The sequence below is a fragment of the Pezoporus occidentalis genome, unplaced genomic scaffold (assembly GCF_034315485.1).
Source record: "Pezoporus occidentalis ecotype Australia unplaced genomic scaffold, CSIRO_AGI_Poc_V1 ctg115, whole genome shotgun sequence".
Lineage (NCBI taxonomy): Eukaryota > Metazoa > Chordata > Aves > Psittaciformes > Psittacidae > Pezoporus > Pezoporus occidentalis.
In genome coordinates, this window is record NW_026912940.1 from 254,684 (window position 1) to 270,685 (window position 16,002).

Genomic DNA, 16,002 nt, shown 5'->3' on the forward strand with positions numbered 1-16,002 from the left:
GTCAGGTATTTGATAAACTGGCATTAAAGGACTGGGTGTGCCCAGCTCAGAACCTGCCTGTATACCCAGTCATCTTAAGCACATATATCCTCTCCCCTTCCTAGATGTCTAAATTTAGTACTGAATCATTACATTTAAGGGACCTTCAGGCCCATTAGATGACAGCCCAGTGTGAGATCTGCCCACAGTTCTCATTGCACAACATGGAATAAGTTGCATCTGATTGTGGCAACACGCCGACAATGCTAAGGTTAATGAAGATGTAAAACAAAGAATGCTTAATGAAGACAAATTATGAGTGATTGTTTTACAAGGCAGCATTTAGTATTAAGAATAATCATTATAAAGTAAATCCTCTGCCCACCTCTGGCTGGGCTTTTGTAGAGGTGCACAGCATTTCAAAACAAAGTTGAGAAAAAGCAAATACTCAAAAGGTCTGAAAAGCAACATCAGTCAAATGTGGTATTACTGGTTTTAAGAAGCAGTGATAGGAATGTACGGGGGCAAAGAAGGAACAATATCGTGACTCTCTGCCTTGTAAATTTTATTACCATAATGTGGATAAACCATGTTTCTCATTTTGCTTGTGTTAATCTCAACAACTGTCTCCTTTGCAAGTTCAAGCTTTTGTATTTATACATATACAGAATAGACTGGGTCTGTAGTCTACAATTATTAATTTAATAGTGGTTCTGGACCATATCTTATTATGTAGTCAGATACACTGAATTATGACAGAAGACCCCTCCAGAAATCCACTTAGGGCACTTCCTCAAAATAAAAACACTGCCAGATTGTTGAACACCCAAGACAAGAAGGAGAGGAGCCTTTTCACCCAGTCCCATCTATCTCTCTGAAAGTCTGAAATTTTGACAAACTTACACAGTCTTTAAATTATGGAAGTGAGAGAAGATGTGGCTGTGCAGGGCTCTCCTTCTTCCTCCTATGCTGAACAACCTACAAGGTTATAACGGGACCTCAACATGTCTAAAACAGGCCTTGATCACACACTAAAGGGCAGAGTATGAAAGGAACCTGCCAGAGCTGGAAGAATCAATGTTGACTCTTTCTCTTTGCCAAAAAAACTACTGATTCTCTATACTTGTTCCTGTAACTTGGCTGACAGGTTCATTGGACAGCAAGAATCTCAGCTAACAGTGCTGCTTCAGCCAGTAGTTCTTAATAACCCTGCCGAGAAATGATTTATAGACAGGCGCTGAACAATGCAAGAGGATATATAGTTTTTTAATATATCACATCTCAGGACAGTTTGCTTGCTTACCAGTTGCCTCATGTTCTTTTCCACAAAGCTGCAAGAATACAGTCTCTCTGGGGTGTTTGATGGGTAAGAGGTGATCCATGAAGCTGGAATAGGACAATATATATAAAGCTGACTGCTCTGTGCGTTCCCTCACGTAGCAGCAGCTGTACAATAACATGGGTTCTTAAAATGTGACCTTCTAGAGTGAAGACTAGACCATTCCCCCTTGAAGTTAATTAAAAATCTCTTGTTCATCTACATGGAGACTGTATGCTTACCACAGTCAAAATCTGGCCCTCAGTATGTCCTCTTTCCCTAAGGCCATCAGTTTGTTTGGCTGTTACTGCCATGCGCACACATTCTTCTTCAAAATTAATAGCCAAGTCCTTCCATGTGACCTCTCTGCTTTGACAGACATCTATACCATGACCTTCTGTTTCAGATACACCACAAAATCTGGCACAACACACTCGCAAATAAAGGCAGTACAATAAAAATGGGAACAAAGGTGACTGGTTGGATGCTTACTGCTATGGTAAAACATACATCAAAAGAAGGAATAAGCTGTGTTGAATATAGGATAGGTCTGATTTACTATACTTTCAATCCATACCTTAAATATCCTGTGGTTTTGATCATGGTCTGTAATTCTTGCCTTAATGCAGTCCCTTTTATCCCTTTTCTTTATGTACCCTATGTCATCCAGATAATATCTAGGTGGAAATACCAGCCAGCACAAAGCATCTTGCAGGCTGGCAATTTGGGCTTTACAAAGTTTTCATGGGAGTTATAAAGAAGACACTCAGCAAAAATATGTTGCTATCTGAGGCAGTGTCTGTACATGCCTGATACACGACTAATTGTAACAATCCCACAAAATGGAAATAGAGGTTTCTCAAGCTTTGCTTATTGAGGCAGGAGAGAATGAAATGAGCTTTTTTCATTATGTTTTCTTTTCTCTTTTTGTAAATCACTTTCACCATAAGTGAAAGTCATGTTTATTTTGAAAATTAAGTCTTACCTATTTGGTGAGCAACATCAGGTAGGTAATGTTTAGAGGACTTACAGCCTTTTTCTTTGATCTTCTGCAACATATATTCAACCTGGAACAAAAGGTCAGCATCCTTGAATGCAAAACATCACAGTCTTGTAAAAAACTACCCCACTGGAGTTCCGGCAATGCACTGAATGGGGAGAGAGCTTTGAATTCAGGCTATGGAGATTTCCTGGTTAGTTTTAGTGCAAGGGTGAGGAAATCCCCTGAGACCAGATATTGAAGGAGGGGAATTCAATCACTAAGGTGTTTCAAGGCTGGATTCGGCTGAAATACATTCATAGAATATGCTGACAGGTTTTCTCTGAGCAGGAACCAATTGAAAAAGAAGGGTATTTGTTTCTGTATGTACAAATCTAATTTCTGGTTATTCTGGATATACAATACAGAAATCATCCTACTTTAATAAATAGGAACTGGTTGGAAGGAAGAAGGCAGAGAGTTGTGGTCAATGGGGCAGAATCTAGCTGGAGCTCTGTGACTAGTGCAGTCCCTCAGGGGTCGGTGCTGGGACCAGTGCTGTTTAATATTTTCATCAGTGACCTGCATGAGGGAACTGAATGTACCCTCGGCAAGTTTGCTGATGATACTAAACTGGGAGGAGTGACTGACACACCAGAGGGCTGCGTTGCCATTCAGCAAGACCTGGACAGGTTGGAGAGTTGGGCAGAGAGGAACTTGATGAAATTCAACAAGGGCAAGTGTAGAGTCTTGCATGTGGGGAAGAACAACCCCATGTACCAGTACAGGTTGGGGGCTGACCTGCTGGACAGTAGTGAAGGGGAAAGGGACCTGGGGGTCCTGGTGGATAGGAGGGTGACCATGAGCCAGCAATGTGCCTTTGTGGCCAAGAAGGCCAATGGCATCCTAGGGTGCATTAGAAAGGGTGTGGTTAGTAGGTCAAGAGAGGTTCTCCTCCCCCTCTACTCTGCCTTGGTGAGGCCGCATCTGGAATATTGTGTCCAGTTCTGGGCCCCTCAGTTCAAGAAGGACAGGGAATTGCTTGAAAGAGTCCAGCGCAGAGCTACAAAGATGATTAAGGGAATGGAACATCTCTCCTATGAGGAGAGGCTGAGGGAGCTGGGACTCTTTAGCTTGGAGAAGGGGAGACTGAGGGGTGACCTCATCAATGTTTACAAATATGTAAAGGGTGAGTGTCAGGATGATGGAGCTAGGTTTTTTTCAGTGATGTCCAGTGATAGGACATGGGGCAATGGGTATAAACTGGAGCATAGGAGGTTCCATGTGAACACCAGGAAAAATTTCTTTACTGTGAGAGTGACAGAGCACTGGAACAGGTTGCCCAGGGGGGTTGTGGAGTCTCCTACGTTGGAGATATTCAAGGCCCGCCTGGACAAGTTCCTGTGTGGTGTACTCTAAGTTACTCTGCTCTTGCAGGGGGGGTTGGACTAGATGATCTTTTGAGGTCCCTTCCAACCTTTGGGATTCTGTGGTTCTGTGATTCTGTGATAGGAAAGAATCCTAAATTGTGCCTGACTCTCCCAGTACTAAGGAATTATTTCTCCCTTTTTTATACCCAGAAGCCTTAGGCCAGTATATTAAAAATAACAATACCATTCTAAAAGGTTTGACTGTCACTTTGCTGAACCATGGTTTCTGGCTAATAGGACACAGATCACATTCAACCTTAAAAGGCTTGTGGTAGAAACTATTAAATACCCCAATTAGGAATGAGATGGAGCAGTCCCCTAAGGACCTTTGCTCTCTGATGTTCTCACTGCCACTGGAAGAATAAATAAATGCAAAGCCTGCCATCCTAGCTAATAACTCCCAGAGACAGGTTACAATTACGCAATGGGAGTTAGCCCATGTTTCAATGATGTTTTGCTATTAAATCTGCCTTTCTAAAAGGCTTTTTATGACTGCAAGAAAAAAAAGAGGTGTCAGACTCAAAGCATATGACCCAACACTCTGGGTTTTGTGACAGCCAGCACTAATCAAGCACAGAAGACATTTTTTTAAATTATTTACTATGTTCCTTTGGAGGGGAATATGAATCAGAACTGAGCAGTCTACAGGGACTACAGATGCTCCTGGAGCAGGCAATGTCCTCAACAAAGAGGAATGAGGGGAAGGATAATGATTCAGCATTGCAGTGCCCCATGGCAGCAGACCTCACATGAGGCATTTGAACCCATACTGCTTTTACTAGGATGTTCTTCATGACACAATCTTGTCCTTCTACAAATCACTGCTTTATGAACACTCAGATTAACACCTCATTGCTGATGATTAAGAAAAACAAATATTTTGCATGCCCCAAATCTCATATTTAGATAAATATGAACAAACACAGTACTCCAGAGACCTTTTTTTAAGTGAAACTAAATTTTACACATATTTAGAGAAGATTACATGTGCAGCAATTTGGCTCCAGAGATACAGAATGTTTAAGGTAGAAATTTTGCTGATGGGATAAGGCAGGAAAGGAAATTATAGGTGGAGCCTGCAAGGCTGGGAAAGGCAACATGTTAAAAATGTTTAATGCTTTTGAGGGTTGCCTGTCTATGCACGAATCAAAGTCAACTAAGGCAGCAGCCAGCGCTGAAGTCATTAGTGTCAATTACTAGTTCAAGGAGTTTAGAAACAGCAATGGAAATTGATGATTTAGGGCTTTTATAATGCCACAACAAGAAGTAAGCTACAGTGCTGGCTAAAGCAGCCAGTACGATAGATGTACTGGGAGGCAGGTTTATGCAAGAATGGAGAAACTCTGGCTTTCTTACGAAGATTTTCTTTACCTCCATCATATGTCTTTTATTAACTTTCAAGTAAAAAAAATAACTGGACGTTTCTGTACAGACAAAATTGCAGCAGAAATAAATAGAAAGTTTACAGTGTGCAAAGATTCCAATTAGCTGCCCTGTGAGGGTTGATTTACGATCTCCTTGCAACACAGGAGCAACCTAAAAAGGCCAAATCTGAGGATCTGACCCTTGCTTGAAAAAAAGAAAATTAAAAATAAATTGTTATAACACTTCTCTGGCACCTTTTCTGTTTACAACCTCAAAGTGTTTTACAAACATTTACTTAGTGCAGACCCCAGGAGAGCTTCATTACTTTTCCCCTGCTCTCTGTTTTACAGGTGAAAAAACGATGCAGAGGTGAAGCGTCTTTCTCAAGGTCACACACAACCTGTCTTGTAACCACCAACCTCTATGTTCCTGTTCATACCATTAGATCACACTGACAAGTTAGTGTGACAGTTCCCAGTGTGAAATGGTCTCCTGGCAATGAAATGCGTAACCCATTGGTTACAAATTCGCTTGTACACCTTGCTTACATTTGCTTACTTTTAAAATACATCTTTCAATGATACGTTTTCAGTGAACAATTCTGATAGTTCATAATTTGTAACATTAAATCATGCCAAAGTGGGGTTTTTTTGAGGTAAACTCTAATGAAATGACTGTTAATTCCAAACAAGAAGTTGAGCCTGTGATTTATTGAAAGGTTTATCTCTGCCAGATTTGCAGTTACACATATTAAAAATTGATCCAGTTATATATATACTGCTGTAGTTGAAGTTATCAAGGTTATAAATTCTGAACAGTTCCCAAGCTTGTGGTAATACCAATTTTTAGTACAGCAGTATTTAGAATAACCTTCCTTTTTGCCCTAAAATGCATTTTTCTCTGCAACTTGCATCTTTAACCTCTGATATTTTCCTCTTCACAAAACACAAAGACATCTGTTCTACTTCTGTGTTTTAGAGATCACTGAGTAGTAGTATAATTTTTTTTTGTTTTCTTCAATGATTCATTGCCTTTGAAATCACTTTAAGGGCAGTGCATAAAATACTTCTTTGTGAGTTTACTACCTCTCCCAAAAGCAGTGGAAAGGCCAGGCCAATATGGACTGGGTTTGAGATTATTCCATTTTTAGATGTCTCACTTGGTCTGAAAAAAAAAGCCTGATTCAAAGGGTGGATTTTCAGCTTGACATGTGTTCCAAAAGATCATGTATATTTATGTATGCAGTATGTGTACCTATGCACTGAGCTCTCTGAGCGGGTGACTCTTCTTTCTACTGTGTATGTCCCCAACCCCATTGAATGAAATCCCAGATTCCAAATCCTGAATTTTGGTGGAAGGTGAGATCAGGCATCCCATCTCATCTGGCCATGGCCTTGTTGAGGAGTACTGAGCACCTCCTAGGCCACAGCTTCTTCCATCCAGAAGAAATAGCGTCATCCACTTGATTATTCTCCATGGGAGCTGATTTTTCTTTTCCTAACTGTTCATCTCAAGCCTTCAGATTTTTCTCACTCTTGCATCTATTTTTCAAACATTTTTTTTTTCCTATGATATATAATCAGTACTCACCTGACAGGAGAGTGTACTCAAGACTTACGAAAAAGCTGCTTTAAGACTGCATGATGATAAATTCTCCTTAATCCCAAATATATACGAAACACAGAGCAGGGCCCACAACAAGTTTTATAGAGAGTATTAGTGTCACAAGTTTAAACAGAATTAACAGGAAAAATAACATTCCATCCCTGAGGAAAAATCCAAGTAGTGCATAAGACCAAAATGAACATTCCTATGGGGAATTGATTATGAAAGAGCTTTTTAGTTCAAAATAAGGAAATAACTAGTCACTGCAGAACGATTATATTGATCAAAAGTAGTCTTCTGAAATACGAAGATCCAAAGAAGGGCCCAAGTAGAAGACAAAATTAAAGGAAAGTAAGCAAGCCCAAATGCATAAAGAGCTCCATCTTTCATTTGCAGCAAAGATTGTTTGTGGTCAGACTCCTGAGTAAGACAGATGCTACATGCAGTTGGGAACATTTGAAAACTGACTTATAGATATGATCCATAACAGTGCTAGATTTATTGGCCATGTGCTGTGAAAGCAGACCCTTTTGTTTTTCAGCAGAACTTTAGCTCACCATTTGTGAAGTATCTCCTTTGCCATTTTCACAACTTCCTACAAGATGTGATTAACCAAGATGCCAGTGCAGCTCAGTTCCTGCATGCTCACGAATCAGTGCAGTATTAATAAGATACCAGGTGAGACCAGTGAAACCTCCTGTTGAGCAATGAAAGTGAGCATGCTAAAAATATTTATAGAGAGATTTATTTGATTTCTCTACATGAAGTCCTCTATAATTTATCACATCAGCTCATACTTCTTCTGTTTTATTCTTTGTTTTACTTTAGAAATGGGCCTTTTTCTCCTGGCTTTTACTGTAAGCACATAAGAGATTTGGATCAATGATGGTTATCAGAGCCCTTCAATCCCTATGCTTAGCTATTTGTCCTATCTGACAAACCAGGAGACTTCTCCAGTTCTGCTGAGCACAGAGAGGTTGAAATTATATACATCTCAAATATATATGTATTGAGCAATAAGGTTACAGTATTCTCTTTGCAAGCACATATGGTGTCCATAAATACCTAGAGACACAAATGCACACGGTGCTGGGCAACCAGACAGTTGATTCTTCTGAGCTGCAGGAGCCTGATCTGCTTCTTTAAATCACAGTGAAACAACCCCCTCGTCTAATGGTTATTTAATTCAATCCAACAGGTCCCCTTGGAACAGGCAGGTTTTCTGTGAGGAGTCAGGATAAAGGAGGTGTTTGCTTTGGTAGATGAGGATTGGGTTAGGGATCAGTTAAGTAATCTGGACATCTATAAATCGATGGGTCCGGATGGAATACACCCACGGGTGCTGAGGGAGCTGCGGAGGTCATTGCTGAGCCACTCTCCATCATCTTTGGTAAATCGTGGGAAACAGGTGAGGTGCCTGAGGATTGGAGGATGGCAAATGTCACACCAGTCTATAAGAAGGGCAAGAAGGAGGACCCGGGTAATTATAGACTGGTCAGCCTTACCTCCATCCCTGGAAAGGTGATGGAACAACTTATTCTTGACACCATCTCTAGACATATCAAGGATGAGGGGGTCATTAAGAGCAGCCAACATGGCTTTACCAAGGGGAAGTCATGTTTGACCAACCTTATAGCCTTCTATGAGCAAGTAACTAGGTGGATGGATCATGGTTTTTCTTGATTTCAGTAAGGCATTTGATACTGTCTCCCATACCATCCTCATAGATAAGCTAAGGAAGTGTGGGCTTGATGATCAGTTAGTGAGGTGGATCAAGAACTGGTTGGAAGGAAGAAGGCAGAGAGTTGTGGTCAATGGGGCAGAATCTAGCTGGAGCTCTGTGACTAGTGCAGTCCCTCAGGGGTCGGTGCTGGGACCAGTGCTGTTTAATATTTTCATCAGTGACCTGCATGAGGGAACTGAATGTACCCTCAGCAAGTTTGCTGATGATACTAAACTGGGAGGAGTGGCTGACACACCAGAGGGCTGTGTTGCCATTCAGCAAGACCTGGACAGGTTGGAGAGTTGGGCAGAGAGGAACTTGATGAAATTCAACAAGGGCAAGTGTAGAGTCTTGCATGTGGGGAAGAACAACCCCATGTACCAGTACAGGTTGGGGGCTGACCTGCTGGACAGTAGTGAAGGGGAAAGGGACCTGGGGGTCCTGGTGGATAGGACGGTGACCATGAGCCAGCAATGTGCCTTTGTGGCCAAGAAGGCCAATGGCATCCTAGGGTGCATTAGAAAGGGTGTGGTTAGTAGGTCAAGAGAGGTTCTCCTCCCCCTCTACTCTGCCTTGGTGAGGCCGCATCTGGAATATTGTGTCCAGTTCTGGGCCCCTCAGTTCAAGAAGGACAGGGAATTGCTTGAAAGAGTCCAGCGCAGAGCTACAAAGATGATTAAGGGAATGGAACATCTCTCCTATGAGGAGAGGCTGAGGGAGCTGGGACTCTTTAGCTTGGAGAAGAGGAGACTGAGGGGTGACCTCATCAATGTTTACAAATATGTAAAGGGTGAGTGTCAGGATGATGGAGCTAGGTTTTTTTCAGTGATGTCCAGTGACAGGACATGGGGCAATGGGTATAAACTGGAGCATAGGAGGTTCCATGTGAACACCAGGAAAAATTTCTTTACTGTGAGAGTGACAGAGCACTGGAACAGGCTGCCCAGGGGGCTTGTGGAGTCTCCTACGTTGGAGATATTCAAGGCCCGCCTGGACAAGTTCCTGTGTGGTGTACTTTAAGTTACTCTGCTCTTGCAGGGGGGGTTGGACTAGATGATCTTTTGAGGTCCCTTCCAACCTTTGGGATTCTGTGGTTCTGTGATTCTGTGATAGGAAAGAATCCTAAATTGTGAAAACAAAATCAGACATGACATTTTTGGGTATTCATCAAAATCAGTTGAATGAACAAACGTCTGAAAATAAACACCAGTTTTTCTCCAACATTTCAATACCCAGGATTGGAGACATGACAAATTTTAGAAATGAAAAGATTGTCGGGTTTCCATTATAAACTGCTGACAAATAGAAGTAAACTGTTAAGTTTATATGAAAACTTCTCTTTACTTAGCATTATTGTGGAAAGTCTTGTAAGCATAGCAACAGCCCCGTGAAGTACCCATGCTGGGTATGCAGTAGCAGCAATTATTTTCTGCATGAAAATATGTCACAATCAATACAAAACACAAAGTGCAAAAGCAAAGTACATACATGAACATAAAGGTAGTGAATGAAGCTGCCATTCTGAATGACCCAGAACTGGTCTTTTATTAAGCAAGGTCACAAGGCACATTGGTTTCTGACACTTCTAAATGGACAGAAAAACTCACTAAAGCACAAGCACAAGAAATAGACCGATTGATAATAGAGAGTAAGATTATTTTTTTACTATAAAGCAAGCCCAAAATGGCTGACCCTAGCCAGATTGAGATGTCAATGTATATCTAGTTACCTCGTGGGTGATGCTGAAATAGAGAAATGGGTAGATTCGTATTTGCCTGAGTGGAAAATTGTCTGAAAATACACACAATCAGACTGGTACTGACCTGGTGAAATACAGAAGGCATGAGTGATATTTACAAACATGCTTCAGTGAATGTACTCATCACTATTTTGAGATATGTTCCCAAAGTCTCAATGAAGTTGACATCATTGTCTTAGGCTGAGCACTCCACAATGCTGTCCAAAATCATTAGCTGTCTCTGGAAATCCTGATCCTTGTATGTAGAGAGCCATGTAGGTGAGTGGGTTTTTTAAAACAAATACATTGATCTATACCTATGTAAATATATAAGTAAAGATATAAATATATGGATTTATTCCATTCAGGAGAGGGCTGTCGACAGGGCTGTAAACACGTTGTATCTGTCTCCACTGAGCATACAGTAAGAGCCTAAGGGCCTGTGAAAAGAAGTAAGGGGTGAGTACTCCTGAATGAAGGAGGCAGGCACTGACTGCCCTCTGTACTGCTTACTGCTCTTTCACTGCTCAGTCTTAGTTTCACAGGACTCAACCCCAAGCAGAGATTAAATGGCAGCTTTTAAGAGTTTAGACAAACTTAGTGAGCCCATTGCGTGCAACAAGACGTTTTCTTTCACAGGTGATTTATCTCCTTTGTGTGCCTGGAGCAATAAATACCCTGCAAATGAACTCCATGTGCACTTATAAAATGAAATCCACATTAATCTCAAGTATCAGAGACAACTATAAATTGAATGAAAGTGAAACAGGGTAAAGAGGGTTTGGAAGGAATAGCTCCATCACTGGCAATGCAGCCCTGGGCAGTCATCATGGCAACGCTGGCTGAATTCAGCTGTGGAGAAGCCCCAGAGAACCGACTCTTGGGTCACCTTTGACATGGCTGAACATAAAACTTCAGGTCTCCACAACCCACATGCAAGTCCTGAAGACCACTGTGGGGAATAAGTATCTTTGCTTCAAGAAGGAGATCAGTAGGAAAGCTGAATTTTTTGTCAACAGAAGGAGAAGCAAAAATTTTGGGGTAACTATTTTTACTGGATTATGAAATGTGCTGATATGCCTATAGTTTTCCTAATTTGAATAAATGTGTTCATCAGGGCCCCTTTTCATCAAAGAATACCATATTCATGTTATCTATGAGTGCATGGCCACTACATCCTATAGATGATAAACAGATTTAGTGTTTTATATATATATATTTACAAAGCCTCTTGAACTGCCATCTAAATAAGCATCATTTGCTATCAGATTTGCAGGACACTGATATTCTGTACTCCAAATCAGTCCCGGGTGAATTCCATCCCCACATCTCACCCATTTTCTATTACAACTAATCCAATTACCTCAGACTCTTATCTTCCTACCAGTAAGCACATATGTCATCTTCCTCATGCAAGTCATCTTGTAGAAATGTGAATGACCATATTTACGTGAGAGAAGTTATGGATCAAAGTATTTAGAGGTGCAGGGGTTTATTATGGGTAAGATGGATGAGTGTAATTTAAACAAATGAAAAGGGAGAATGAAAGAGTATCTGAAAAAGGCTAAAACTCATCCCCAGTTCAGAGTCACAATAGTACAAAGAGATGTTCTTGAAAGCAGATGGCTGACACTAGAGAAAGCTTTTAGACACAAATTTTCCCCTTTCCAAAAGGAAACTGGAGAGTGCCACTACTGATGGAGTTTCACACCTGCAAGTGCCAGCAGGCTCTGACAGTGCTCACCAGAACAATAAAGCCAAATCTGCAATATCCAATATACAACATCAGAACAGCAGAATTACATTCCTACACATCTAGGAAAAGGGTGTGGAGTTGTACTCTGGATTTCTAGTTCACTGGACAGTGCTCTACAGACATGGGCACACACAGGCTGCTGCAGGTGAGAGGTTCCTCTCTCACCGCTGGGACTCTGCAGGACTGCTGCTGTCACATGGCCAATTTATGTAGTGGAAACCAGAAACAGCAGCTAAGGAGATGAATAGATAAACAGCATAGTGTTTCAAAGAAAAAATAAGTTGTCCTTCACAACAAAGATACTTCTAAGACAGATAACTGCTTAGCACTTTCCATTAATGCCTGCATTTTGTACCTTTCCATTGGGTATCTGTTCTGCTCCTTAACACCATAAGTGCACTGGGACATCACTGCCTATTTGTCAGCATTTGACCAGGGCCTTATTAAGTGAAGCACCAATATTAGCTCATCCCTTGGCACTGCAGTAATAAGCACAAGGAAATAATATTCATATTAGGCAGCTACCATAGCTTTGGATACAGAGAAATCAAAATGGATGCACTTGTTCATAAACAGATAAATGTTTCCTCTGATTATGGGTTTCCTCCCTGCTCATTACAAACAACTGTCAACTATTCCTGCCTATATCAATATTACTCACCACAAAGCTAACAGAAAGGCAATCCACAGCTGCTTCTATAATTTAGGTTTAGAGTTATTACAGCAGCACATGTCAGAAGAATTAAATGAGAAGGAGGGTATGCTGAATAAAGGAAAATATTATATGCAAATTGTGATCGTTCATGACTGAGTCACAAAAAAAGAATGTATTAAAAATCTGTCATGATTTAAACTTTTAACAATACAATGCTTTGCATTTACGTAATGACTTTCATCAGAGGATCTCAAAATGATTTGGAGGCACTGAGATGAATGCAAAATAATGTCAGTCTCACAGGGGGGCTTTGGGTGCATTTCTTTTCCAATGAGCAGTTAGTGGGGCATGATGCACCTGGGATTAGAAGCAAGGGAAAAGCTAAGTGTCAGCAGAGGCCTAAGAGTCAGTTAAACAAGACTGGACCTTCAAGAAGGGGGGAGTCAGCTATGTGAGAAGTACCACACATTAGTGTTACCTCCTGGGGAGGGAGCATCCCCAGCCAACACTTCTGAGACTGCATGTCTCTGTGCTTAGGAGGACGCTGTGCCAACATAAGATGAAATGTGCTGTCATTAGCAAAAATTGGCTACTGTTGCCTCAGTTATCTCTTTGTAACACCTTGCACACCGGTTATCTCCCACCACTGCATCAGAGAAATGGATGGGAAGGTTCCCCTCACAACAGTGGCTCCCAGGGGTTTCCAAGACATGAGAATGCAAAAAACCAAGTTGCAAACTTAATAAAATAGAATAAAATAAAAGCACACAGACTCTTCCCCAGCTCCTGCACAGACAAGCAGGACTAACAAGCAAAAAGTGGAAAAAGTTAAAATATCAACATTCAAAACCTAGTCCATTTAGAAATTGAAACCACAGACTAAATATGGCAAAGCATTTTATTTCTCCCAGCAATAACCATGTTTGTGTTGCTAAAGCAGTTCTGTCAATGTCTAAAAAAAATCTCCTATCAATAAAATCTCAGTTCCATCTTTAGCTTTCTAAGGTGATAGTGTTGTATTTTTTGTTATTATTGGAAATATTAAAATCCTTAACCTAGTCCTTTGTGTGTGCGGGCAACAAAAAGCATCACAGAATCATAGAACAGTTCAGGTTGGAAAGGACCTCAAGATCATCTAGTTCCAACCCCCCTGCCATGGGCAGGGACACCTCACACTAACCCATGTCACCCAAGGCTCTGTCCAACATGGACTTGAACACCACCAGGGATGGAGCATTCACAACTTCCTTGGGCAATCCATTCCAGTGCCTCACCACCCTTACAGTAAAGAACTTCTTCCTTATACTAAATCTAAATTTTCCCTGTTTAAGTTTTAACCCATTACCCCTTGTCCTATCACTACAGTCCCTAATGAAGAGTCCCTCCCCAGCATCCTTATAGGCCCCCTAAAAAGCGCTAAAAAGGGCTGACAATGATGGATCTGATCCATCCTCTAGTCCCCAAACAGGTTCAACCTCTGTTGATCCTTAATGATTCACTTCTAATACCCTTTAAAATGCCCAGTGACAGAGTACCTAAAATTATATCTATTATATACGTGTCTTTCTTCCCTCTGACTATATCACAGCGACTACAAATAAGCAGCAAACAAATATGTTGCAAACACAATAATACCCCAAAAATGTATTCACTAGCTGAGTATTAGTAGGGCCAGTGAAAACACGATGAGCCCCATCACTCATCACAGCAAGAAATCCCTTCCCCAAAGAAAGCACAGGAATTTTGTGACATGTTCCTTTATCCCTTCTCACGTAGGCTGAGCAGGGATGGTGGAAATTTAAAGCAAGAAAGAGTATACCCCAATCAGTGTGGAATAGAGTGGGCATTGATGTTAGGAGACATAGCAAAGAAACCTTAACCACCATCTTCCTGGGACCTCCTTAGACCTCTCTCACTGTTTGATGAGACAAAGCAGACTGCAAGATAAAAAGTCCTCTAAGGTGTAAGTTTTTCAAATGGAGGAACTATGGACTGCCAGGCACTATATAGAGAGCTTTCTTCTACCTAGTGCATGTATGTGCAGTATGTTAAGATAAAGAAAGAAAATGATAGATCAAGGATTTTAATGTTTCCAAAAAAGAAATTAAAAACAGAACACTATAATCTTAGAAAGCTAAATATGAGAACTGAGGTTTTATTGATAGGAGATAATATTTTTAGACACTGACAGGTAGAACTGCTTTGGCAACACAAACATGGTTGTTGCAGAGAGAAATAAAATGTTTTGCAGCATCTCACAGCCTAAATTACATTATAATGTAGATTTTTGAACTTCCATACAGCTTTCATCTATGTTCTTTAAAGTTCAAGCAAGAATTAGAGCTATAATCAGTCCTGAAAGAGCCATATGTTTGGCTGTCTCCTGTACAAGGCAGGTGACAAGGTCTGTCAGGTAGTCAGTGTGTGTACCTCTTTAATAGTCAGTCTAATCCATGATCAACCATGATCTCAACTACTGGCCTAATTTAACAAGATTTTGCCAACTGTATACTGGGCTACATCAAAAGGAGCATGGCCAGCAGGTCCAGGGAGACAACTGTCCCTCTCTACTCTGTTCTGGTGAAACTGCACCTGCAGTCCTGTGTCCACCTCTGGAACTCCAACATAAGAAGGATGTGGACCTGTTGGAGTGAGTCCAGAGGAGTGGAAGATACTCTGAGAACAAGCCCACCTCTCCTACAAAAACGGCTGAGAGAGCTGGGCTTGTTCAGGCTGGAGAAGAGAAGGCTCTGGGGAGACCTCAGAGTACTTTTCCAGTACCTAAAGGGCACCTACAAGAAAGCTGGAGAGGGAATTTTTGCAAGAGCATGTAGTGATAGGGCAAAGCGGAATGGCTTTAAAATGACAGAGGGGAGATTTAGATTAGATGGAAGACAAAAAAATTCCACTATGAGGGTAGTAAGGCACTGGCACAGGTTGCCAGAGAAGTTGTGGTTGCTCCATCCCTAGCAGTGTTCAAGACCAGGCTGGCAGGGCTTTGGGAAACCTGATCTAGTAGAATGTGCCCCTGCCCATGGCAGGAGGGTTGGAACTAGATGATCTTTCAGGTCCCTTCCAATGCAAACCATTCTATGATTCTAAGAAGATTTTAGCAATATCTTACCAAACACAAAAATAACCTAACACCTATGGTCAGCAGGCAGATTCTAGTATATCTTTGCATACCAGAAAGCATCAGCACCAGTTTAGGTGTCTTTCTTCTCTTTCTTCAGATGGATACAGACCACACAGGATTCAAGACATTACAGCAACAGTCAACTGGATTGCTGGGCATGCCTCATGGTGACTTCAGACATAGATGATGCAAAAGACTTAAAGAACTTCAACACCCTGTAAAAGCCTAGAAACCACTGACAAACTGACAGATCTTCCTTCCCAGCTACATAGAGAACCACAGTATATTTTTTCAGGAGAGTACAGATAGGACAGTTTT